The sequence below is a fragment of the Enhydra lutris genome, unplaced genomic scaffold (assembly GCF_002288905.1).
Source record: "Enhydra lutris kenyoni isolate GAN:26980312 unplaced genomic scaffold, ASM228890v2 scaffoldscaffold3, whole genome shotgun sequence".
Taxonomy (NCBI): Eukaryota; Metazoa; Chordata; class Mammalia; order Carnivora; family Mustelidae; genus Enhydra; species Enhydra lutris.
This window is the reverse complement of record NW_019154087.1, coordinates 12,503,230-12,527,786: the sequence shown is the minus strand read 5'-3', so window position 1 is coordinate 12,527,786 and position 24,557 is coordinate 12,503,230. Positions and strand designations below refer to the sequence as shown.

The 24,557-nt window shown below is 42.0% G+C and overlaps 1 protein-coding gene and 1 pseudogene across 3 annotated transcripts in view; both read left to right on the top strand.

Annotated features, from left to right (window-relative positions):
• Positions 1 to 3,832, top strand: part of LOC111155750 — a 58,195-nt pseudogene extending 54,363 nt beyond the window's left edge.
• Positions 1 to 24,557, top strand: part of LOC111157437 (synaptopodin 2) — a 171,550-nt gene that overhangs the window by 70,753 nt on the left and 76,240 nt on the right. The window lies entirely within an intron of this gene.

Here is a 24,557-nt window from a genome sequence, read left to right as displayed (position 1 = left end):
CCCCCCTTGTGCTCTCTCTCTCTCAAATAAATGAATAAAATCTTTAAAAAAGAGAGAGAGACACACACAGGGGAGATTTGACAGACAGAAGAGGAGGAGGATATGTGACCAAAGAGGTAGAGTTTGGAGTGATATGGTCACATTAGGCCACAAGTCAAGGATTGCTGAGAGCCACAGAAGCTAAAAGAATGAAAATATGCATTCTCCCCTAGAGTCTCCAGAGGGAGTGCAGCCCCTACAGACACCTTGATTTTGAACTTCTGGCTCCAGACTATAAGAGAATAAGTTTCTCTTGTGTTAAGTCACCAGTTTGTAGTTATTTGTTACAGCATCCACAAGAAACTCATACACTAGTGATCCCATCTAATCTCTCATCTTCCTATCCCATCCATAGATTTCAGTTTTCTAACCTGACCTCCCCTCAGAGTGCCATACCCAACATACATTTAACTTGCTTACTGGACCTCTCCATTTGATATCAAGAGATATCTCAAACTTAATATGGCTAAGGGAACTCTTAATTTCCAACATTTACACTCACAAATCCACTTCTAAGTGTTCCCCATCAATAAATGGCACTGCTATCTCAGGTTTAGGGCTTGTTCCAACTACTTCATGGCTCTAGCAAAGAACCTAAACATCATGCTTGATTCTTTTCTTGTTCTCAATACCTACCACCTAATTCCCAGATGGATCCTTCTTAGCTACTATCTTAGTCCATCTTCTCTGACTCAGGTTTCTGTTACAGACTTCTGGTTCTCTCTGCTTCTTCTCTCATCCTGCTCCACTAAAGCCAGAATAAACTTTCTACAGTGTGACTCAGATCCTATTACTCTCTGCCAAAGATTTTTTTTTCCCCCAAACTCAGGAGTTTTATTTTATTTTTTAAAATTTTCTTCATTTATTCATGACAGACAGAGAAATAGAGAGAAGGAGGCAGAGGCAGAAGCAGGCTCCCTGCTAAGCAGAGAGCCCGTTGTGGGACTCAATCCTAAGACCCTGGGGTCATGACCTGAGCCAAAGGCAGACGCTTAACCGACTGAGCCACCCAGGCGTCCTTTGCCAAAGATGTTTTAATAGCTTTCTGTTCCAGTTAGAATAATATCCAAATTTCTTACCTTGGTCTAAAATAATGGTTCTCAACTGGAGCTTTTTGGCTTCTCATTTGTTACTTTGGTGCCCATTTGGTAATCCCCATTTGGTAATCACAGATGCTTAGGTTCTTTGATTGTCACTAGGAAGAGCCTACTGGCACCTAGTGGATAGAGGTCAGGAATGCTGCTAAACATCCCACACTGCACAGAACAGCTCCACATGGTAAAGAATTATCTGGCCCTAAATGTCAGTAGTGCCAAGGTTGAGAAATCCTAGCCTGTGGAGTCCACAGGAGCTGATTGATATCTGCCTTCTGTTGTCTCATTTCCTTCTACTCTTCCTCAAATATGCCGAGCTTGTCCACATTTCAGAGCTTTTGCATAGACTTTGGGTTGAAACATTTTCCTAGATCTTTGCATCTCTGTATCTTCATTATTCAGGTGTGAGCTCAAACATTACCTTCTCAGAGAGACATTTGCCATCTCTAGTAGCCTTCACCATCCTGCCCCAAGTTGCTCTATCACATTAGTCTCTTCTTACTTTCTGTAATATTGATCTTATTAGTACTTTAACTTAATTATATTGGTGTTTGTCTACTCTTGGCTTCTTTGCTCAAAGATTTAAGCAAAGATTTAAGCTCTTTGCCATCTGCACCTGCAGCCATACTTGACACAGAGTAAGTGCTCAGTGAATATTTGTCAAATCACTGGGTACAAATGTAAAGCAATAGAGGATAATTAAATAACTCATCAAATGTTTGGTGCCAAAAGTGATGTGGTGAATCACCAGGAAGGCAGGTTTATTTCTAGCTCTTGTTAATTTCTAGTAGATGGCTCTGGGTGTTACCTCCATTAAGGACTTAACTCCACTGACCGAAGGAGTGGTTGGGATGTTAAGACTACCTTGTTTGTAGAAAAGATGTAATTTTGCCTGTGACTTTGTTGTTCTGAAGATAATGTAGGTTTTCATGTAGTAGACGGCTGGTAACCAGTTGATAATACGGTTGTGGAGTTTGAAGTATGCACACAGAAGTAACAGATGAGTCCCTGAGAGCAGACAAGTCCACTGAGGGATTGCTTTTGGTGAGAAAAACCAAGAATTTTCTCTGAAAGAACCTACTGTTTGGAACAGAGAAAAAGAAGAGTCAAAGGAAATAGAGAAAACTGGTTAGAAAAGTAATAGGAAAACAAAACAAAACAAAGTCTCTGAAGCCTTGAGTCATGGAGTGATAGAAGACAGCTAATTTATAAAAGAAGCATTGTTAACCCTCCTAGAAGCTGATTCTCACCTCCCTCTTGACCCTCTGTTAGCTTCAGCCTATTGGCTTCCTTTCCAGCCTCCACCATCAGGGTGGCCGAGAAGTCCTACAAGTTGTCCACCTCTGGGCCCCAGGGTCTTCAGCAGCTGCTCCGACACAAGCATTCCTGGCACCCACATCAGCTTCTCCACTTTCTCATGTGGGCAGCAGAAGCAGCTACTGGAGTGGACTTGGCACCAGCATGAGTGTGGTCAGGGGTTATGGCAGGGTGGGGGTATGGGGAGCATCATAGCTGTCTCTGAATCTGAGCCTGCTGAGACCCCTTAAGCTGGGGGTAGACCCCAACGTTCAAGCTGTGCACACCCCAGAGAAAGAGCAGATAAAGAACCCCAACAACAAGTTTGCTTCCTTCATCGACAAGATGCAGCACCTGGAGCAGCAGAACAAAATTCTGGAGGCCAAGTGAAGCCTCCTGCATCAGCAGAAAACAGCTCAGAGCAACATGGGCAGAGTGTTCGAGAGCTCCATCAACCACCTTCCAGGGCAGCCGGACACACGGGGCCAGGAGAAGCTTCAGCTGGAGGTGGAGCTTGGCAACATTCATGGGCTGGTGGAGGACTTCAGGAATGAGTACAAGGAGGAGATCAAAGAGCATGCAGACATGGAGAATGAATTTGTCCTCATTAAGAAAGATGTGGATGAAGCTTTCATGAACGAAGTAGAGCTGGAGTCCCTCCTGGAAAGCCTGACCGACAAGATCAGCTTCTTAAGGCAGCTATAGCAGGGGAAATTTGTGAGCTGCAATCTCAGATCTTGGACACGTTTGTGGTGTTGTCCATGGACAACAGTTGCTCCCTGGACCTTGATAGCATCATTGCCAAGGTCAAAGCCCTGTACAAGGACATTGCCAACCACAGCCAGGCTGAGGTCAGATCATGTACCAGATCAAGTATGAGGAGCTGTAGACATTGGCTGGGAAACATGGGGATGACCTCTATCACATGAAGACAGATTTCAGAGACGAAACAGGTATCAGCCAACTCCAGGCTGAGATCAGGGACCTTAAAGGCCAGAGGGCTTCCCTGGAGGCTGCAAGCAACTCAGGGAGCTGGCTGTTAAGGACGCCAATGCCAAGCTGGCCAAGCTGGAGGCTGCCCTACAGAGAGTCAAGCAGGACATGGCACCGCAACTGTGTGAGTACTGGGAGCTCCTCAGAGTCAAGCTGGCCCTGGACATTGAGATTGCCACTGAACATGAGTATCCATACCAAGACCACCAGTGGCTACTCCGGTGGGCTGAGCTGGGCCCAAGAAAGCCTCACCAGTCCTGGCCTCAACTATGGCCTCAGTTCCTTCCAACCTAGTTACAGCTTGGCAGGGGTTCCAGCTCCTTCAGCCATGTGAACCCCAACGAGTGTGTGGTTGTGAAGAAGATTGAGACTGTGATGGGAAGCTGGTGTCCGAGCGGTCTCATGCCTGACCAAGTGAACAAGCACTGTAGTCCCCCCCAGCCTCCCAACTCCTGTGGCTGCCATACAGCCTTGGGGAAGGAGCTGTGCCGAGGAGCATCGGGAACAGGGAGATACCTAAGGCTCAGCCCCCGTCCTCAGCCTGCTCTTGCAGGGAGTCTACCGCCCTGGGTACAACCTCTCGCCCATGACCCCAACTAAAAACCAATTCAAGTGTCTTTTCCCAAATAAAGCCTCAGATGGCTCTGCCAGTGCCCCCCTCCCCCATAAAAAAATAAATAAAAGAAGCATTGCTGATGCATTTTTGGAATTTTGTGCTTTTGTGTTGGGGATACACGTTCCTTCCATTAATCAGTGAATAGCTGAAAAGTCTTTGGCAAAGCAAAAATAAATTTAGCTATAAAGAAGTACCTAGAAACAGAGAAGATAATGAAAGTACTCAGTTCTTACTTTCTAAAAATGTTAACCCTGCTATGAAATTCCTGTAATCCTAAAGGGTTTGGGGATAGTCCTCAGACCGCCAATTTTTCTAGTATCTATTTTACTTATTAGGAAAAAGTCTGATAATTTGTAATAGCTTCAAAGTGTTGGAAATAGAAGTTACTCTGTTCCCTTTCACCCTGTGTTGAGTGGTTGAGAATTCACCGAGGGAGACTGGCAAAATTAAGAACTGGCAAAAGCTTCCATCTGCCCCAAACTGATCCAGTCCCATTTCCATGTTTGGAAAAGGTTTCTTGAGCTTATCCACACTTTGTTGGCAGATCATATCTTTGCAGGATGACAGGCACTTTTCTTTCTGCCACCCACTAGCCATGATCCTGGCCTTGGGGAATGCAAACCGTCTGTCATGTCCAGAATCTGTGGGCAAATAAACCAAGGACCAAGTGAAATTGTGGGTGCGGCCATTGTGTAAGGACTAACCGCATGGCCACCAGGCATCGCTGTGCTTGTCTGTAGAGGTGGATTTTGCCCCATTGTAGAAAGAGAGAAGGGAAGGAGAGGACATTTTTGAAACGTTGAGAAGGAGAGTTAAACTTATCTGGTAACGAACTCAATTACTACATTTTATTCTAAGAAAGAATCACTTCTGCAACACTTTTAGGGAGAGAATACATTGTTGAATTCAATGTATACAAAGTCAGATACTTTGCAGGGGCATCCTGGCCAGGCATCTGTCCCCTTAGATGATCCCAGGGAGGATGCAGACAGTTCCTTCTGTCCTATTTCAGCATGTTTTCATCCAGGAGAAACTAAACTTCAATCCTGCAGGTTTCAAACCTACAATCTCAGAGGTGAGTTAGTTCAGGTTAAGGGTGTATAGGCCCCCAGACTCAGAAATCATTTTGCCTGCCTTACTGATCCATATTACCAGTAACTGCTGTTTCAATGTTTAATATATCTTCAACAGTAAGAGGACTTAAGACACTGGAATCTTCATATATTTAGACCTGGTCCCAACAATTATTTTTAAGGTTTGTTATCTTTAACTTTTTAAAAAACGTTAGATTTTACTTATTCCTTCTGTTAGTTGATCAGAAACACAGGGAAATGAGGATCCATTAGCTTTTTAAAATACGTGTTATTAAATGTTGTTAGGATTCATTCTGTGGTCTATAAAACCTTCCTCATCTTCTGACCCAAGAACTTGCATTAAGTTATTTGCATTAAGTTCTGGGAAACCTCTATTCCCCAGTTAAGTACTGGCTCTAGGCAATCTCAGAAGCTTCGAGGCCAGAGCTGTCCTGGGTACATCCTGTCCTTGAAATGTGACTACTTCTAATCAAGGGCTGGCCAGGCCATGCATGCCTTTCACTGAGACAGGGTGCAGCCTAGCAGGGTATGCTTGGTCTTGGAATAAGAGGAAGATCACCTTATGATGACCATCCACCAGGCTTTGGGTGCCATTGAACATAATTCTAGAATATGGAGCAGATGCCCAGGGAGGTTTTAGAGGCTAAGAGGTAAACCAGAGATAAAGGAAAACAAAACAAAACAGAAGCCAAAAAACATTGCCTGAGGAAACATTTGGGTTTATATATTAGGATTGTATTCTCATTCTCTCCCTCCCTCCCTCTCTCTCTCTCTCTCTCTCTCTCTGCCTCTATTTCTGTTTCTCTCTTCCTGCCTCCTTCTCTCCCATTGGATTCTTTCATTAATTGTAGGTGGTTCTTGATGAAGAACTCTGTGATAAAGCTATTCATCTCTTCATTCAACAGATAGTAATTACTCTGTGTTAGACAGTGTGCTAGAGATACTGATGCTCTTGCAAATAAGAAAACCCCTGTCTTCAAGGAACTCGTGATCCAAAAGCCATCACAGACAAGAAAAATAACCTTTCTGGCAGGATGCGTAATATGTCTCAGGTATTAGCTGGGACCTCCTGGCCCTCTGGGACCTGGCAAAGATGAGTAGCGCAAAACTCCCATTTCGTGTCTCTTTGAAGGCCAAACCATGTCCCCAAGATCCCTGTTAAATTCACAGTCAGCTTTGCTCTGATTTCCTGCTTTCTGATGCTCTCTGCATCTTGGAGCGCTTCTTTTATTTCTGTTCTGACATAAACCCAGGGTGGGGAGACTCCTTCTCTTCTGTTCACTCCCACTCCCGGGTGGGCCTCTTCTCCTCCCACACAAAGCAATCACCAAAACAAGGTTACAATACTGATTCTATGTTTCAGAACTTGAACTGAGAGTTCGGGGGTCATGAGAGAGCACAGCGGTAAACTTCAAATGACATAGGGCACATTCTTGTTGTGGTGTCTGTCTGGTACCCGTCACCAGGGCCTTCTCAGTGTCTGCTTCACCTCACAGAGCACTCAGATGTCCTCCTGTCTTCTCTTCTGCCTCCTGATTCTCTTCCGCATGCCATCCCTCCTGCACTGTATTCTGCCTCTTCCCCCACACTCCAGTTCTGGAATATTCTTGCTCTCTACTGTCCAGAGTAAGCCTCTCCTTTTCATGTACTCCACAATTAAAGTGCAGGCCCATCTTGTTCATACCCAAATCCTTCCTGGTGCTCAGGCAATGGGGCTTTCGTGTTCTAGAATCCACTTTCTATTCTTTGCACAGAAGGCAGTGTGGCTGCATACTGTTTTCTCCTCTCCTTTATCTGTAGTAATTCACTTATACACACATTCAACAATATTTGTTGGATGTCCATTATGGGTCAGGTACCACTCCATGTGCTGAGGTTAAAACTGTGTATGAGATGGACACAGGTCCTGTCCTCGTGGATTTACATTCCAGGAAGAATGTACAAGATGCTAAGAAGAAGTAGAAAGGCCCCACCTCATTCTGGGATAGGATTGCACATCATGGAGAGCTAAGTCTGACAGGACAAGCAGGATTAATGTAGGTCACTCAGAGGATATTTTAGACCCAGAGACTCAATGACAAAAGTTGGCACTGAAGTTCTCCACCATTCATTCGAGCTGCTGGAATGAAGAGGGAAATAAATTGTGGTTTATTTCCATTATTTCTCCCTCCAGCTCCCAAACCTCAATCCTTAAGTGATAGCTTTTGGGCAGAGTTGGGGTAGGAGCTCTCTAATGAGGAAGACAGGGCACAACCTCCCACCCTTTTCGGTTTCAAGGTGGAGTCAAGGGTCTGAGAGTCTTATTGCAATTGGTTTCTCTTTCCCAGAGGCTGGGCCCTGGAGCACGGCTCTCTCTTCGCACCCAGGTAGATCTTAGGGAAGGAGCTTCTCTGCGATCTTGTCTTGGAGAATGGAAGTCAGGGTATGGCTGGAGGGTTTGGTCATGCTCCTAAGAGCTGTGGAGTTTGGAATTGGGTCCTAGGGCTGTTGTTAATTCATATGAACACTTACGCAAAACTGAAAGACAAAATAAGACGAAACAAAACAACCCTGCCACTTCTTCTGGGATGATGCAACCTGTGGCCAGGGTACAGCCTCTGAGAAGGGAAAGGTCCCCTCTGCCGGCGTGCAGCCTGAAAGAAGGGGGATCCACTTTGTCCCAGGTTGACCAGATTCTATAAATGTAGTCTGAAGAGATCGATGAGGTTCTTATAGTACCCGAATCCATGGATATACTCAAACTGTAGGTCTTTCCTCACAAGGCTCTGAATGATTAGCTAATAAAGTGGCAGCATTTAAGGAACCCCACATCACAATCGGGATATCTTTTCCCTTCTTCTTACCCAATTACTTTAAAGTAATTGGTTAACCTTTATTGGGCATACTTGACATGCTCCAGGCGCTGCACTAAGTAGTTTACAGAGATTTACTCCACGAATTCTTAAAATAATCCTATGACTTACATATCATCAGTTCCATTTAATGTTTGAGGAAACAGGCTTAGGTGGTTGAGCTCAGCTAGTGAGTGTGTTTGAACTTAGAGCCTGTTTTAACTCCCACTCTATACTGCCAATTTTCTTTTTTTTCCCTGCTTTCCTCCTTTATCTCTCCTCCCTCTCTCCTTGCCCCATGGAAACAAATCCTTGCAGAGGAGCCAGGTAAAAAAGGTATGCATTAGGCTCCCTGGTAACTCTTTAGGAGACCTCTGAGTTCCAACTGGCCCTGAGACTGGGCTTTCCCAACAAAGAGCTTCCCTTTGTGGTTTGGGGTATGCTGAAGAGCCCGGGATGCCAAAAATCCTGGCTTCAGGTTTCCAGACCAACAGTCATGCCCAGAGCCTAATCCTCGTTGGGTGGTGACCTGTCAGCACACAATAAACACAGGTCCACTTAGCTCTTGGCAGGAGGGTCTGTGGATTTTCTGGCCAGACCAGCCGAAGGCACAATGGAGAAGCCCCCATCCATGGTCGTTTCTCATGCAGGGAAAAGTGATATAGAATACTACCTGATAGTTTCTCTACAAAGAGTCTCCATGTTTCCCTTATGTTTTTGGCACACCTCAGGATAATTCCCTTAAGTATTAGCTATCTCCTCAAAAAGTCACAAGATACACAACATTTTAACCAAAATTTATAGTTAAAAACTGGGGCCACGATAGTAGTACTCCCCTTGACCTCGATTTGAAAAACCTTTATACTCTAAAAACACGTAGAGTCTTACTTGAAACATGGATCTATTCATGCACCTTTAACCTTGGTTAGAGATCACGGTATGGTGAAGCTGCATAGTAATCCAGAAAATGTCTAATTTTGGTGAAAAATGTACAGCAGCCAATATAGTAACTTCCAAATAAGATAACCTGGTGCTCTCCGTTATTGGTTTCCAAAGACTCGTGGAACATTTCCTTGTTTGGTTTTGGAGGAATTTGCTGTGGGATTTCAGCCCGGCCCCCGACTCGCTGGAAGACTGCAGACTGAGAGCAAGCAGGCGGAGAGCGAGCGAAGATGAAAGTAAGAGGTCCTGGGCTCGAGGCTGTGTGTGTGTTCTTTGAGGAAGGAAGAACTCCCGCAGGGTCAGGGGAATGTCACTGGCAGCCCTAGAACTTGTGAATGCCAATCAGACATCCTGTGCTCCAGACAGATTAACACAGTCCAGAGGCAAAAATGTCTCATTGTAACTGTTACAGCAGTGTCCTGGCTTCCCTGAGCTGTCCTCTCTCCCAGAGGTTGTTATTTTACCATTAGTCATTTAACCCTTTCCCCTGATGTTGACATACCTAACTCAGTAGGGAAAGCTGGTGGTAGATCTTCCAGAACGAAGCACAGGCTTTGGAAGGTTACGGCTAAGAAAGTATCCATAGCCAGGTCCAGTCCCGTTTAGTAAAATTTCTAATTATGATACAGTGCTGGGGCATGCCAAGAAGGGGAGCAGATATGCATGCGTTGGCTGAGGTGAAAAGAACGTCGTCTTCTTAGTTGGGGTTGGAGTTGGGGTCAGGGACTGACAAGGTCTTATTTTTAAAAATTGTGAAATACATATTGATTAAAATGTATAACATTACTGGGTATATTTTCTTCTTACCTCTTGAGAACTTTTGTAGAAATAGAATGTGAACACTACTGCATTTTTCTTTTCTTATTTTTTTTTAAAGATTTTATTTATTTATTTGACAGACAGAGATCACAAGTAGGCAGAGAGGCAGGCAGAGAGAGAGGAAGGGAAGCAAGCTCCCTTCTGAGCAGAGAGCCCAATGCGGGGCTCGATCCCAGGACCCTGGGATCATTACCTGAGCCGAAGACAGAGGCTTTAACCCACTGAGCCACCCATCCGCCCCTCTTATTTTTTTTTTTTAAAGATTTTATTTCTTTGACAGAAAGAGAGCGCACACGTGGTCAAGTAGGCAGAGCAGTAGACAGAGGGAGAGGGAGAAGCAGGCTCCCCACAGAGCAAGGAGCCTGATGCCGGGCTTGATCCCAGGACACTGGGATCATGACCTGAGCCAAAGGCAGACACTTAACAGACTGAGCCACCCAGGTGCCCCCTACAACTGCATTTTTCAAGTGAGGTTTCCTAAGATGTTTGAACCCTGAGAAGCACATCGGAAGTCCTAAGTCTTACTGTTAAATATTATGAAATATGATGTGGCAAAATAAGGCTTTAAAGTGCAAGGAACAAGAAGACCTCTGTTCTGATTATACCTTAGCCTCGTCCAGTGGAGAGAATCTAGTAACTTTTCCATGATTGTCAGTTGACTGTAAAGGCTCCTGGAAACTCTTAAATTCTCTGCTAATATAAGCACAGCACTCTGATAGGTTTCCACAGTTCTAGTGTCTCCTACACCATGTAGGTAAATTTTAGACCAACGTCACAAAGTAGTATTATCCTCTAAGACATTCTTCTGTTAATACTCAAGTGAACTCCAAGTCCCCGAAATGCTACATAGGTATTTCATTGCACTTTGTAAATGTTCTTTTTGGTTTCAAAAATGCGTCTGAGACTAAAAATGTATTGTCTTTCAAACCACTTACATGTATGATGTTTAAAATGGAAAATGCAGCCATAAGGAAATACAACATTTCTCTCCAGATTGTAATAAAAGGTTTACATGATCAATTAACAGTGCTTTCACTGCCCTCTGCTGCCTTAATGAGAACATTGGATTTGGAAAGCTGAGTCTTACATCTGATTGGGGAAGGCCAACTTTTCATTTATGGTCAGTTATTGATGCCTACTGGCATATTCCAAGGGTAACACTATCTGACTTGGAAAATCTCAACAATGAAGCAGCCAATGACCCAAAACCAAATAAGCACTATGTTCTTGTGAGTCAGGATTTTCTGGGGTTTTATTAAGTTCCGAGTGTTCTTTCTATAAGATCACTAATATACATCGAAATAGCTGTTTATTTAGAAGTTGATTACAAAGGTTTTTAATACCTTATTATTATTTTTTAAGATTTTTATTTTTGAGTAATCTCTAGGCCCAACATAGGGCTCGAATCCACAACCCTGAAAACAAGCATCACATGCTCCACTGACTGAGCCAGCCAGACCTTCCAATACCTGTTATTTTTTTTTAAACATGAAAAATTAATAGATGGCATTAATAAATGGCAATAAAACTGATAAGATGAGAACCTTTGCTTCTCTAAAAAGTGAAATGAAGCTTAATAGAATTGCTTTGTGGGACTGTTCTATTATTTGCATTTAAATATTGGGTGCTTAACATAAGAAAAAGATTGAGTATTTTCATAATTTCATTATATCTTCATCTACTCTTAATCAACAACATTAAGTGCCATGTCAGTCTATTCTCTAGGGCTTCTGTTTAATAATAATAGTGAAAATTACTAACTTACTCATGAAATTCTTGGAGATATGCTTGTTATATATATTCATTATTGACCTAGCAAAAGCTTTACCTGAAATCTGTTTTACTCCTGAATTATAAATTATCAACAGATTTTATTCACTTAACAACAATGTGTCAAATAACCTATTAAGTATTAGGCACAAATATATAGATGAATATAAACTGCCTTTCTGACCTAAGATGCTCACAATTTAGTGGGTGCAAAATATAAATAAACATGTCTTATAGAGAAATTTCCAGGGGCAGGAGGGAGAAAAAAAAGAAATCTCCAAAGGTCGTGCTCCCATTTGTGCCAGTCAAGAGCCCCTATAGTCTGATTGTTTTGATCAGGACCTATGACACAGTTACTAGTGACTAATTTTGCTTGTAGTACTCCTCAGTGTTCACTAAGAAAAACAGGAATGGGTTTTGCAAATCTCAATCTCTCTCTCTCTCTCTTTTTTTTTTTTTTTTTACTATATACCTTTTAATAACTTGATACTTTCCTTGGACAAAACGGCTGTATCTACCCTAACCACCCCATTTCCTCTCCAATCAAAAATGTGTTTGTAAACAATAGAAAGATAAATATACTTTCAAGTGCGGATAACCTTATTTTATTTTTATGACTCTGAAGGGACTGTAATAGAAAACTGGTTCTGTTATATCCAATTACTGCCAAAACAGAGAGCTATTGATCCAACACTCCAGAACCAAAGTGGATATTTTTTGGTGGATGATCCTGACATTTAATTGGCTCGGGAGTCAGTAATCCTCTTTAGCAAGTTTATTTGGTTACCAAGAGTATGTTTTGAAAACACAAGGAATACACAAAGGGCTTTGTTTCAAGTCCTCAAATACCATATAAGGAATGCATGGGGAGTGACTGCTCAAAGTTAAAAGCTTTGATAAAGCTTCGCATTTTGTTATGGTGAAGGTTATACTTGCCTCGGAAGTTTTCTAGGGTTAAGGCATTGAAATCATACTGTATGGTGTGCATTTGGGACCTTTGACCATCTTTCCACATATAATGAGCCCCGAACGGAAACCTTGATCTTCTTCTTGAGCACCTTAACCAAGCCCAGCCTGCCTCTAGTGGTCCCCTCCATGAGAAAGCAGAGTGGCCTTCTGTTTGGACAACTTTAGTCTCCTCCATCCTGTGGTCATTGTGGTTCTTCAGCTAACTAGCACCCCAGGAGCACACTACTACCCATCAGTAGTTACCAAAAAAATGTGGTTGATGGAAACCTGTCCACATTAAGAAATATTTTAAGAAAAAGTTCCATAAATTGTTTTTTATCCAATAAACATGTAACATTTTAGAGGGCAATAATTAATCATCCTCTTCTTCCTCTTAATTTTAGAACCAATTAAGAAATAGACCAGAGTTAGATGGAGCTTAAAAAAAATATCAGCCTTATTATTGGTAAACTTGACTTGGAGAGTATGGTTTGACCTGTGACCACATCAGTCTTCCTACCAAAAAAAAAAACAAAAAAAAACACCCTTTTTTTCCCCGGAAGCATTTGCATGTGTAGAGAAAACTTTTACCTATAATTGTAGGTGCTTTATAACTCCTTGTCAATGCATGAATGAATGAACCAATCAATCACAAAGGTTGCTTCTGCTTTTTTTTTCTCAGAGGAATGTCAATATCAATTCCAGGTACAGGAAATCTTTTCATTTGTTTTGACTCCATGACCAGTTGCCTCTTTGGACCTGCCCAACTGCTCTCAGGTGGCAGAAAGCTGGAGTGGCTTTCGGACTGAGCACTTTCTGGTGCCAGTGAGAGGTCCCATCAGCGCCTTTTCCTCTTTCTCTTCCCCCTTCATCTGAAAATACAACATGTTCTCTGATGTGAAGATGAGTGTGTTTGATTTCAGAGATTTGCTCAGTGCTTTAGGCCAGCTGTTTTGGCTCAAGTGGGATTAATTTAAACACCAGTTGTTGTTTAGCAACTTTAGTCAATCAACAGATATTTATTATGATCTTTTATGCAGAAAGCAAAGAGAAAAGCAGAACAACTCTTAAGAATGGGAAGCCAGGGGCGCCAGGGTGGCTCAGTTGGTTAAGTGTCTGCCTTGGACTCGGGTCATGATCTCAGGGTCCTGGGATTGAGTGTGGCATCAGGCTTCCTGCTCAGTGGGGAGTCTCCTTCTCCCTTTACCCCTTCCCCCCGCTCATGCTTTCTCTCTCTCTCTCTCTTCCTCAAATAAATAAATAAAATCTTAAAAAAAATTTACAAAAGGACAGCCAGGGATCCTGCTGATGATTATGCTATGCCAATGTTTTTATGACAGCAGAGGAGTGAATGCCTGCCTCAAAGGTCCTGAGTGTTCTAGGCTTAGAGTAACGTTCACATATCCCACCTTCCTTTCAGGTCTTAACGTCAAATTATCAATTTTACTTGCAGTGAAGGTGGACTGGGCAATAGAACTTGGACTTGAGGCTAAACTAGCACTTCCTTTTCGGGAATTTACATTTATTAAGGTTATTTGGCCTCTGGTGACTGGCCTGCCTGCCTCACCCATTCACAGACAAGACAGGAAAGCTGGCAGGGAGAACAGAAACCTAGCTGGGCCTACCTAGGGAATGTGGATTTTGAGCACAAGTGAGTCCACTGCCCACTCCCTCAGCCGGTATAAGACAGTGAGAGAAAGGACTGGCCATCACAAACTTTTCCATTCAATAACTATAGTATTTGGAAAAATCCTGGTTCAATGGTGTTCACACTCTCCACTAATCAAATTAGCTACTCCTCCCACAGGAGAAGTGACAGGAGACATCTAGAAGTATATAGTCCCATCTTTGGGAGGTATGGAATTTCCCCTTTGTGGAGAAAGTATGAAGAGGGAAATAATGATCTCCCCAGCACTGAATTATTCCACAGGGTAGACCACCCTGGGTAGTCCTGGTGACCCTCACTGCCCTGAACTCCACTGTGGATTGACATGAAGAACTCTATTTAATCTCTGTAGAAACTCAAGGAGTTAACCTAACTTCTTCTCATGGACACCCTTGTCAGAACATAATAGAAAGAAGACAGAATAATATTTACCATACATACAAAAAGAAATATGAGCCTGCAAGCAAAATCTGTACCCTCATGTTTCCCATTTGGGAAAATAAAATATTTTATATATGTTTTTCTTTCCACCTCCCCCTCCTTACAAAATGCAGGAGCTTATTTGTCTGAAGTAACCCACAAGGAAGTCTAGCAAATCTGTCTCTTACATGCTGACTCCAATTTCTTTGTATCATTTCCAACACTTTTCTCCTAGGATTGTCTTTGGCTTTAAAGTGGTGTCATAGGTGAAAACGTTTTGCCATTACCTTACAGTTAAAGTTATGTGTCTCTGGGTTGGAATCCTGGTTCCCTCCTGTACTAGCTCTGTGACCTTGGGCAAACCACTACAATCTGTCTGAGGCTGGCTTGATTTTTCATCACAGGGTGAGGGCTTACTAATTTTTGTGCCTTTCCTCTGAATCTTAGAAATGAATTAGATGCAGAATCAGCAGTATATATTTTATAAGCTGGGTGTACCCACCAGCCTCCTGCTTTGTCTCCCCATTCACACCATTTTTTAAAAATTTTTATTTTTTGCAGGCAGTAAATGCAATGGGAAAATGTGAACTTGGAATGAAACAACCATGGGTTTGAATTTCTGTTGTTTCATTTATTAGCTGTGTGACTTTGGATAAATCAGCTAAAGGGTCTCATTTTCTTACTGGGCTAAAAATGTTAATGAGGAAAGAGACCTGTATTCAGACTTCTATCTTAAAGTGGAGAATCGTAGTACACACAACAAATATCAGATTTTGTCCTGCATTTTAGAAAGTGGTTTATATAGTATATGAAGTCTTCATTTCTTCAGTGGCTGATTCGTTTGTAAGGCATACCTGTGCACTAAATTTGTACACAAACACACACACACACAGCTCCCATGGAAGCCAGCTTCCTTTTGGGAGACGGGAGTATGATTTCTTTGAGAAAGTCGATGGCCCAGGGCTGGTGATAACTGGCAATTTCTGTTATGGTGATGAGTGAGGATGAGTTAATCCCTCTGTGCCTGTCAGGTTTGGCCAACTACCCCCCCCCCCCCGGCCCAGATTTCCCTTCATCAAATGTAAATATGCATCTTGCCAAGTATTTTCCATTTACTTTGTAAGCTTCATGTTTTTCATTGGAAATTCAGCCCATGTGTGTTGAGTTATTTACTGAACTCAGAATACTGTTGGGCAAATGCCAGTTTATATCCAAAGAGTTCCCTCCCCACAAAAGAACCCACCATAAAGTTCCACTTTTTTTCTCTCTCTTCCTTTCATTTTTTGTATTAATCAGGACCAGAACTAAAAGAAGCCCAGTTTGGTTCTGAAGTCACATAAAAGTTATATGGGCTACACCGGCCACTAGTCTTTAAACATACAAACTAAAAAGAACCATACCAAAATGAGCTATCTGGGTCCCTCAGAACATCTTGTTAAAATTGTCCATTCTGTGTTGACTTGTTTTAAGATCCCTTTCTTCATCAAAAAGGAAATTAGTTCTTAATGTTTCCATTTTACAGATGAGGACGCTAACAGTCAATGAGTTGCTTATCATGGTCAGATGATAGGAATTTGGAAAGGAGAATGAAGAATTAGAAAGAAACACAGCTGAGGGTTAAACTCAGGCAATTATTGCATTTGAGCTAAGAAAAGAAGCATGTGGACCCTTCTGGTGGTAGAGTACATTTTAGCACCCGAAGGGAATCAAGGCTTGAGTGGCAGGTGCAGCTTTTCTCAGTGGGATGAGATAAGAAATGTTCACACAGTCATGATATCATGAGTTCTCATGCTCTAGAAATATCATGTGTAGGTAGAGAGGTGGATTTTTTTTTTTTTAGAGCCACGTTATACAACAGATTTTCTTATTTATGCATGTTCAGTCCATCTGTAACTCCTTTGCCTGTTCTTGGCCAGCAGCCTAGAAGAGGCCCAGGCCCAGAATATTGTGTCAAACTGTGGGATTTTTGATAAATTAGGTTTTAATTCCCTTCCCTTACAGTTCCCTCATCCACATTCATTACTTCCACTCCCAAATTGATGTGTTTAGCCCTGATCTCTCATTTGCCTTCTAGTCTCATTTCAGCAGTTCAACTGATTCTAACACATCCCTCTGCTTGAATATTTGCTAGCAAAGCTCTCATGTATAATCAGTGTTATTAATGAAACCTCTTAGAGAGCTTGGGTTTTATTTTTATTTTCCAATATTAGAGCCCCTTCTGAGATTCCCTTGCTTCTACCAGTAACACCACCATAATTACAAATTTGCAGTCATTCTTGATTTCCACTCCCCTATAAATCTGTTCTCTTCCTGAGTCTATAGTTTTTGCTTCAAAGTTTGCCTCTTATCTTCTTCCTGTGGGTTATAACAGATAAACTCCAATCCAGGCTTTCATCACTTCCTGTTTGCACAACATTAATGGTTTCCTCCTTTCTCTGTCTTCAGTCTTCTCCTCTCTAGTCTACCCTGCACACTGACTAATCTCTCTATGGGGGCTTAAGAACCAATAATAATTGCTCATCACTAATGGGTCATTTCCAGTGTCTCATCCTGGCATTTAAAACTGTTTTTAATGTAGTTCCACCCCACTAATCCATCTTTACTTTCAATGACCTGTCACACACACCCTCCCACCCTTCTTAGGTCAGCTCTACACCTTTCCAGAACACACTCTGCTTTTCCCCATCCTTGTCCTGCCATATTTACATTATGGGTCACACACAGCCCGGTTTCATGGTTAAAGGAGCTGGACAAGGACCTGCACATGGAATGGTAAATAATTTGGGAGACAGATTCCCAAATCTAGCTAGTACTAGTACTAGAGAGAAGACAAGTCTAACAAATAGAATAGGGCTTTGGACAACTATGACAGCAGAAAATTTGGGGCAGTCCGGGCAAGCAGTTTCTCTGAGAAAAAGCCAAACTTCAAGAGTGGGAATGGACTAGTATATGGATGGCAGACAGAAATGAGGGATCCAGGACAGCCATTCGGAGACATCTAGGCATACAGACAAACAGCATCTGGAATATCTCCTTACAGGTGGTAGTAGAGTCCAGTAATTTTTGGTGAAGTCCAGGAGTAGGACTTTTATCCCTGGGAGGATGAGGAGATATGACAAGGCAAGAAAAGACTCCCATCCTAGAAGAGCTGGGATCATCAAAGCCAGGATTAAATCACAAAGAGTAAGACAAGCAGAAAGATGGTTACAGGATTTGCTCCCTAGAGCAATATAGAAGATTGTGGAAACTAGATCACCCACCCAATCAGCACCAACCAGCATCAAATGACTCAGTCCCGTGCCCCCAAAAAACACAGAGATAAGAATTTGCATTCCAGAGGCTGAAAGGGAATCTACCACAGTAACCTTTGGTCTTGAATTAAATCCTCCTGCCACTGACTGTATGATCGTGCGCAAGGTTCTTAATTTTTGTGAGCTTTGATTTCTTTATATATAAAAATGAGGAAAACCCATATTTTATAGATTTGGTATGATGATTAAATAAAGTGCCTGCTATGACACCTGCCATTTAGTAATAAGCTTCCTGCTCTTTGCCAGACTTCTGAAATCTCTCCTACCCGAGAAAAGGATTGACCCTCGTGGCTGAGGTGGTGCTAAGCCTGTGGGTGGGAACCCGCTGTTCCACTTGTGGAATGAGGCAGAGAAGAGTGAGAGGCAGGTCATCAGGCTTGGCTTGACTCCTCACTGGGATGCCTGCCTGCCTTCCCCTTCTTTCTCCCCTCCTCATTGCTCCATCCTCTTACCTCTATCAGTCCGGAACATGACTCATTCTCAGCACAACTGCCCCTCTTCTGGGAAGCATCAACTCTGTTCTTGAGATTCCTCCATTCTTTTGGCCCCTTTTGAACTGGCATTTTGCTAATTACTTGACCATGTATAATATTAGCAATCCCAATTTCGGCTTCTTTCAAGTAATCCCTAAGGTTCATGGCATGGCCATCTGTAATGTTGCAAAGATATAACTTCCAGAGAAGTTCTGTGAAACGAGCCAAGTGAGTGAACCCAGTAAGTTGGCCCCCATCATAGTCCAGCATAATTTTGATGATACCAATTTGTTGTTGCCTGAACATTTTGTGGGGGGAATTATATCCTATTTTGGAATGAGGATTGGGAATTTTTTAAGTTCTCTGGATGAAATCCTTGGTGATGTCAATGGTCTGCAGTATTATAATTTATTGATTTTTAGTTGCCTCTTGTACTCTAGCCAGTTTTGTTTAACCAAATTTCAAGCCTCTCTATGATTGAGCCGAGTCTCTTTTTTCACATGATTGCCCCCAAATTTAGCCCAAAGTTCCCTTCATAGTGAGCACTCAACCTGCAGTTGGTGATTGATTCAGTGACTATCTCTTGTTACCATTTTGTTTAGTTTGGGGAATTCTAGATGGTCATTTTCTTCAATTGCCTAGTTACATCTGAAATAAAATATAACATTTTCACTAACATAATAGAAAGGGAATTAAAACACAAAGGAGGTGAGTCTAATACTCAATTTTTTTGGTAAGAAAAGCAGGACAAGCTATTTGCAGGGAAATTTTGGCTGCACATCACTCTTGTCACCAGAAATCAGGGTAATTTATAGTATCTTGTTCTGTTTATGGACTGAAGATCTGTATTCCAATGGATTTTCTACTTGTTCTTGTGATTTGCTGAAATGGAAAAGTACTCAACCTCATTTGCATAGAAATGTTTATTAGTATCCAATCACATCTCCCTGCTTCCAGATTATTATTACTTTTTTTTGCTTTCATTTTTTAAAAATGCTCTTTACTTTGGAAAATGGTGCCAGGATTTTCTGGCTAATTGTGGGTACAAACATACCTGTATATGTCATACTAATTATTTCTAACATCACACACACATGTATTTAGCCCATCTGTTGAAAATGGCTATAACCTTTTAGGTGGAGGACTCTAACCTCTTCCCTCTTGTCCAATCTGTTTTACCCTCTGTAGTAGCCTTGAATTCAATTCCATTTTTCAGTAACACTGCCCCCGTCATGAACACACACAGTCACACACCATTTCCAATGCCATTCACTCTAGCTCACACCTTTATCATTTTTACAGCTGGACTAACATGATGGACTTCTAGAGGAATTCTTGGATTGTCACTTACCCTTTTAAATCATTCTGTACCTTGTTTCCATGCTTACAGCCCAATAATGCCTCTTATCCCCTCAGCACAAAATACGCATAGCTCTATAATATAATCCTGACCTACCTGTCCAGACTTGCCTTCTCCTCCTTCCCTGTCCCTCCCACTCCCTCTGCACCCCTCCACCCTCCTAGCTGTCCCTTGAACATGGGCCAGGCTTTCCTACTGCCATAGCTTTGCTCATGTCATTCCTGCCTGGCACGTTCTCTCTTCCCATCTTTACCTACAAAATTTTATGTATGCTTTGAGGCCCAGACCAAATGCAGTTTACTTCATAAACCCTTTCCTGAGCAAATTACTTAAAATCCTACCCTCAGCTTTCTATCAGAAGCACATATTATTACCCTATGTTTCTTTTCTTTTTTTTTTTTTTTAGATTTTATTTATTTATTTGACAGAGATCACAAGTAGACAGAGAGGCAGGCAGAGAGAGAGAGAGAGGGAAGCAGGCTCCACGCTGAGCAGAGAGCCCGATGCGGGACTCGATCCCAGGACCCTGAGATCATGACCTGAGCAGAAGGCAGCGGCTTAACCCACTGAGCCACCCAGGTGCCTTTATCCTATGTTTCTAATAGTAACCATATACTGCCTTATTTTGTAGTTGCTCACACATAACGCTTTTTACTAGCCTATATGCACTTGGTGGGCAAGGACTATGCCTGGTCCAACTTTGTATATCCATATTATTTACTTCAATGCCTTTCCCATAATGTGTGTGCAATAAAAATTTGTTCACTGAATGAGTATTCTCTCTATATATCTATGCTACATTTTTAACACAATAAAGGGATATCACAGAGGCATCAATGGAGGGTATGCAAGTCAAACCTCAGAAATTCATGTAACTAAGAGCTATAGTTTGGGCAATTACTTTCATAAATCACAATCTCTTGATAAGTATACCAAGAGATATGAAACCACCAAGAGGACAGACATTTTTTTCTGCAGTTGCTCAGGAGACCTGAACTACAACATTGGATATTTCATGATTCTGAGTTCCTTGTTTGTTGCTTAATTTGTATCCCATGTTACCGAGAGAGGAGACTGGAGCCCAGCTATCACTCATCCACACTTATATCACCCTGACTTAAACACTACAGAGGAAAAGACACTCTTAGTGTTTAAGAAATAAAGTTGTACACATTTTATATTGTATCCTGTTTTTAAATAACTTAAGAGGAGAATTTCTTAGATGAAAATAAATCATGTTAATTTTATTAATGAAGGCTGCTACTAATAGTGATACATTGAGGTACACAGTGAAAAGAGATATTGTTCTGCCTATGCTCTACTTTTTCCAGACCATTCCTCAGCCATGACCATTTTCTGGCTGGCTTTCCTGTCAGGGTATAACCATAATTACACACATTCCCACACTCCTAGAACTGTGTGGTGTTTGCTTGGTAAGTTCTAGCTGGTTCCTTCCTCGGCCTGCGTCTTTCAGTTTGCTGTGGGAGCACAGTGGTTCATACTCCTTCCTTCTTCTCTCCTCCTCCAGCACATACATGTGAATCATTTGAGAGTCAGTTTGGACTCATTTCATGGGAAAGTCTTAGGATTTAGAGCCATATGTGATTTCATTTAAGATTTTAAAAAAAGAAATAACAAGTGTTGGTGAGGATGTGGAGAAAAAGGAACCTATGTGGCTGTCGGCAGAGTACAAATTGGTGCAGCCACTGTGGAAAACAGTATGTAAGTTCCTCAAAAAATGAAAATTGGAATTACTATATGATCCAGCAATTACACTACTGGGTATTTACCAAAGAAAACACTAATTTGAAAACACTAATTTGAAAAGATATATGCACCTTCTACTGGGTATTTACCCCAAAGATACAGATGTAGTGAAAAGAAGGGCCATCTGTACCCCAATGTTCTTAGCAGCAATGGCCACAATTGTCAAACTGTGGAAAGAACTAAGATGCCCTTCAACGGACGAATGGATAAGGAAGATGTGGCCCATATACACTATGGAGTATTATGCCTCCATCAGAAAGGATGAATACCCAACTTTTGTAGCAACATGGACGGGACTGGAAGAGATTATGCTGAGTGAAATAGGTCAAGCAGAGAGAGTCAATTATCATATGGTTTCACTTATTTGTGGAGCATAACAAATAACATGGAGGACATGGGGAGATGGAGAGGAGAAGGGAGTTGAGGGGAATTGGAAGGGGAGATGAACCATGAGAAACAATCGACTCTGAAAAACAATCTAGGGGTTTTGAAAGGGTTGGGGGTGGAAGGTTGGGCGAGCCAGATGGTGGGTATTGTGGAGGGCACATGTTGCATGGAGCACTGGGTGTGGTGCATAGACAATGAGTTCTGTTACACTGAAAAGAAATAAAAAAACATGAAAAAAAGATATATGCACCTTTATGGTTTTTGCAACACTTTTTACAATAGGCAAGATATGGAAGCAACCCAAATGTCCATTGATAGGTGAAGAGATAAAGAAGATGTTTATACACACACACACACACACACACACACACACAATGGGATATTACTCAGCCATTAAAAAAAGAGATTAAATTCTTGCCATTTGCAACAACAAGGATGGACTAGAGGGTATTATGCTAAGTGAAATAAGTCAGTTGAGAAGGACAAATACCACATGATTTTATTCAAATCAAACTTTAGGAAACAAAACAAATAAACAAAAAAGGAAAAAAAAAACCCAGATTCTTAAATATAGAGAACAAACTGGTGGTTGCCTGAGGGGATGGGTGAAATAGATAAGGGGGGATTAAGAGCACTTACCATGGGGCTTCTGGCTGTCTCAGTCAGAAGAACATGTGACTCTTGATCTCGGGGTTGTGAGGTCAAGCCCCATGTTCGGTGTAGAGATTACTAAAAAAATAAATTAAAAAAAAGAGTGTACTTGTCATGATGAGCACTAAGAAATGTATGGAAGTGTTGAATCACTATATTGTACACCTGAAACTAATATCACACTGTATGTAAATTATACTTCAATAATTTTTTAAAAGCTTCACTAAAAAAAGAAAAAGAACTTCATCAATAAGTGTCACCATCACCATTTCGAGTGTCTTTTCCTATCACAATGTAGTATAGCTGGAAAGGAAAGATATATAGACCCCCTAATCCATTGGTTTTCAAAGTCTCATTTATAAAATGGATCAAGCGGGCCTGGTTGAATGAAGAGGAAGGGAAGAAGGGACTATGAACCTGGTGATAGCCCAAGAGGCTATCACCAGAATCCACACACCAGTCCGTAAACCACTAATTTGAACTAAATGTCACAATTTGCCAATGAAGAAACTGAGCCCAGAAATATTAGGTGACTCACTTACGGTCATGTAATGAGTTTGTGACAGAGTTGATTCGAGATCCCGGCTTACTAAGCACAGAGTCCTTTCCAGGGCTTTCCCCACAAATACTGCTAAATAAAGAGTTCGTTTCTACTCACTGGACTAGCGCAATTCCTCTCTGTGCCCAAGAGCAGTGTATGAGAACTAGTGTTTTCCTTGTTACATATCTTTTGTTATTGAAGGAGATTCACAATTCAATGAAATCACCAAAGTACCAGCAACAGTGTGACAAACCACAAGGGACAGCCCATTGTCCATTTTTAGCTGGCCCACCTGTTCCATGCTGTGCTTTTCCTAAAGCCTTGCAACCCACCTGCTTTGTAAGTTCAGCCCAGAACTACACAGCAAGCCCTGAGTCTGCTGGTTACTTTGATGGGTGGTCTCCTTTCTCCATCAGCAACCCGGGAAGCTAACCACACATTAGAGGGTCTCGATGGTGGCCATTTAGCACAGAGTCCCCCAGAGCTACCATTAGAGGCCATCCACATTAATACCATCCTCCACAGCCTTCCTTATGATTAATGTAATCACAATAATTACTGGCCTCCCTTCTGAGGTCATGGCCACAAGAGCAAGAGTTTTCCCTGAGTGCATTGTGTCCAAACAACCATAAGTCCTTAGTTATGGAAGATGATGTCATGAGTTCTGATGTGGGGGTTGCTCTAGAACAGCTGAGGATTGTCCCCAAAGGCCTAACGGAGCCAATTCAACTTCTGTCGCACAGCTGCCACCCCATGGCCACATGCATGCAGCCAATTACCCTATCATTAACCTAAACCAGCTTGTGGCTGTTGTGATTGTGATTGTACTTTTTACTCCTGTACCTTTTAGAGGAATGTTGAGACCTAAAATCTTCCTTTTCATGCCCCTCAGATTTGGCACATAATAATCTTTTCTCCCTCCCTCCCTCCCTCCTTCCCTCCCTCCCTTCTTTCTTCCTATCCTATCCTTTTTTCCTTCTTTGTCAGGAGCTAATGCTTAAATCAAAACAGGTCAGATTGGAATTTCCATCAAGAAACAAACACACCCGCGCGCACACACACAGTTGGTTGTTGGTTATTCTCTAATTCGACCACTTGAGGGCAGCATAGCTTTGGGAACATATTTTTTGAGCGACTGATCCCGTAGCACAAGGAGGAACTATGCGCTGTGACTTTCATATACATATCGCTGTAATTCAGGGAATAAACCATAAATAATGAGAAAACACTCCCTGGAAGTCATTTCAAATTTAAGGATGAAGGAATACATGTCTAATTTTATTTATTTATTTTTGAGATTTTATTTATTTATTTGACAGACAGAGATCACAGAGAACCAGGCAGAGAGAGAGGAGGAAGCAGGCTCCCTGCTGAGCAGAGAGCCCGATGCGGGGCTTGATCCCAGAACCCTGGGATCATGACCTGAGCCAAAGGCAGAGGCTTTAACCCACTGAGTCACCCAGGCGTCCCTACATGTCTAATTTTAAAAGTACCTACATCATGTTCTTACGTAACATAGTTGCTTGAGTCAGGCACAAT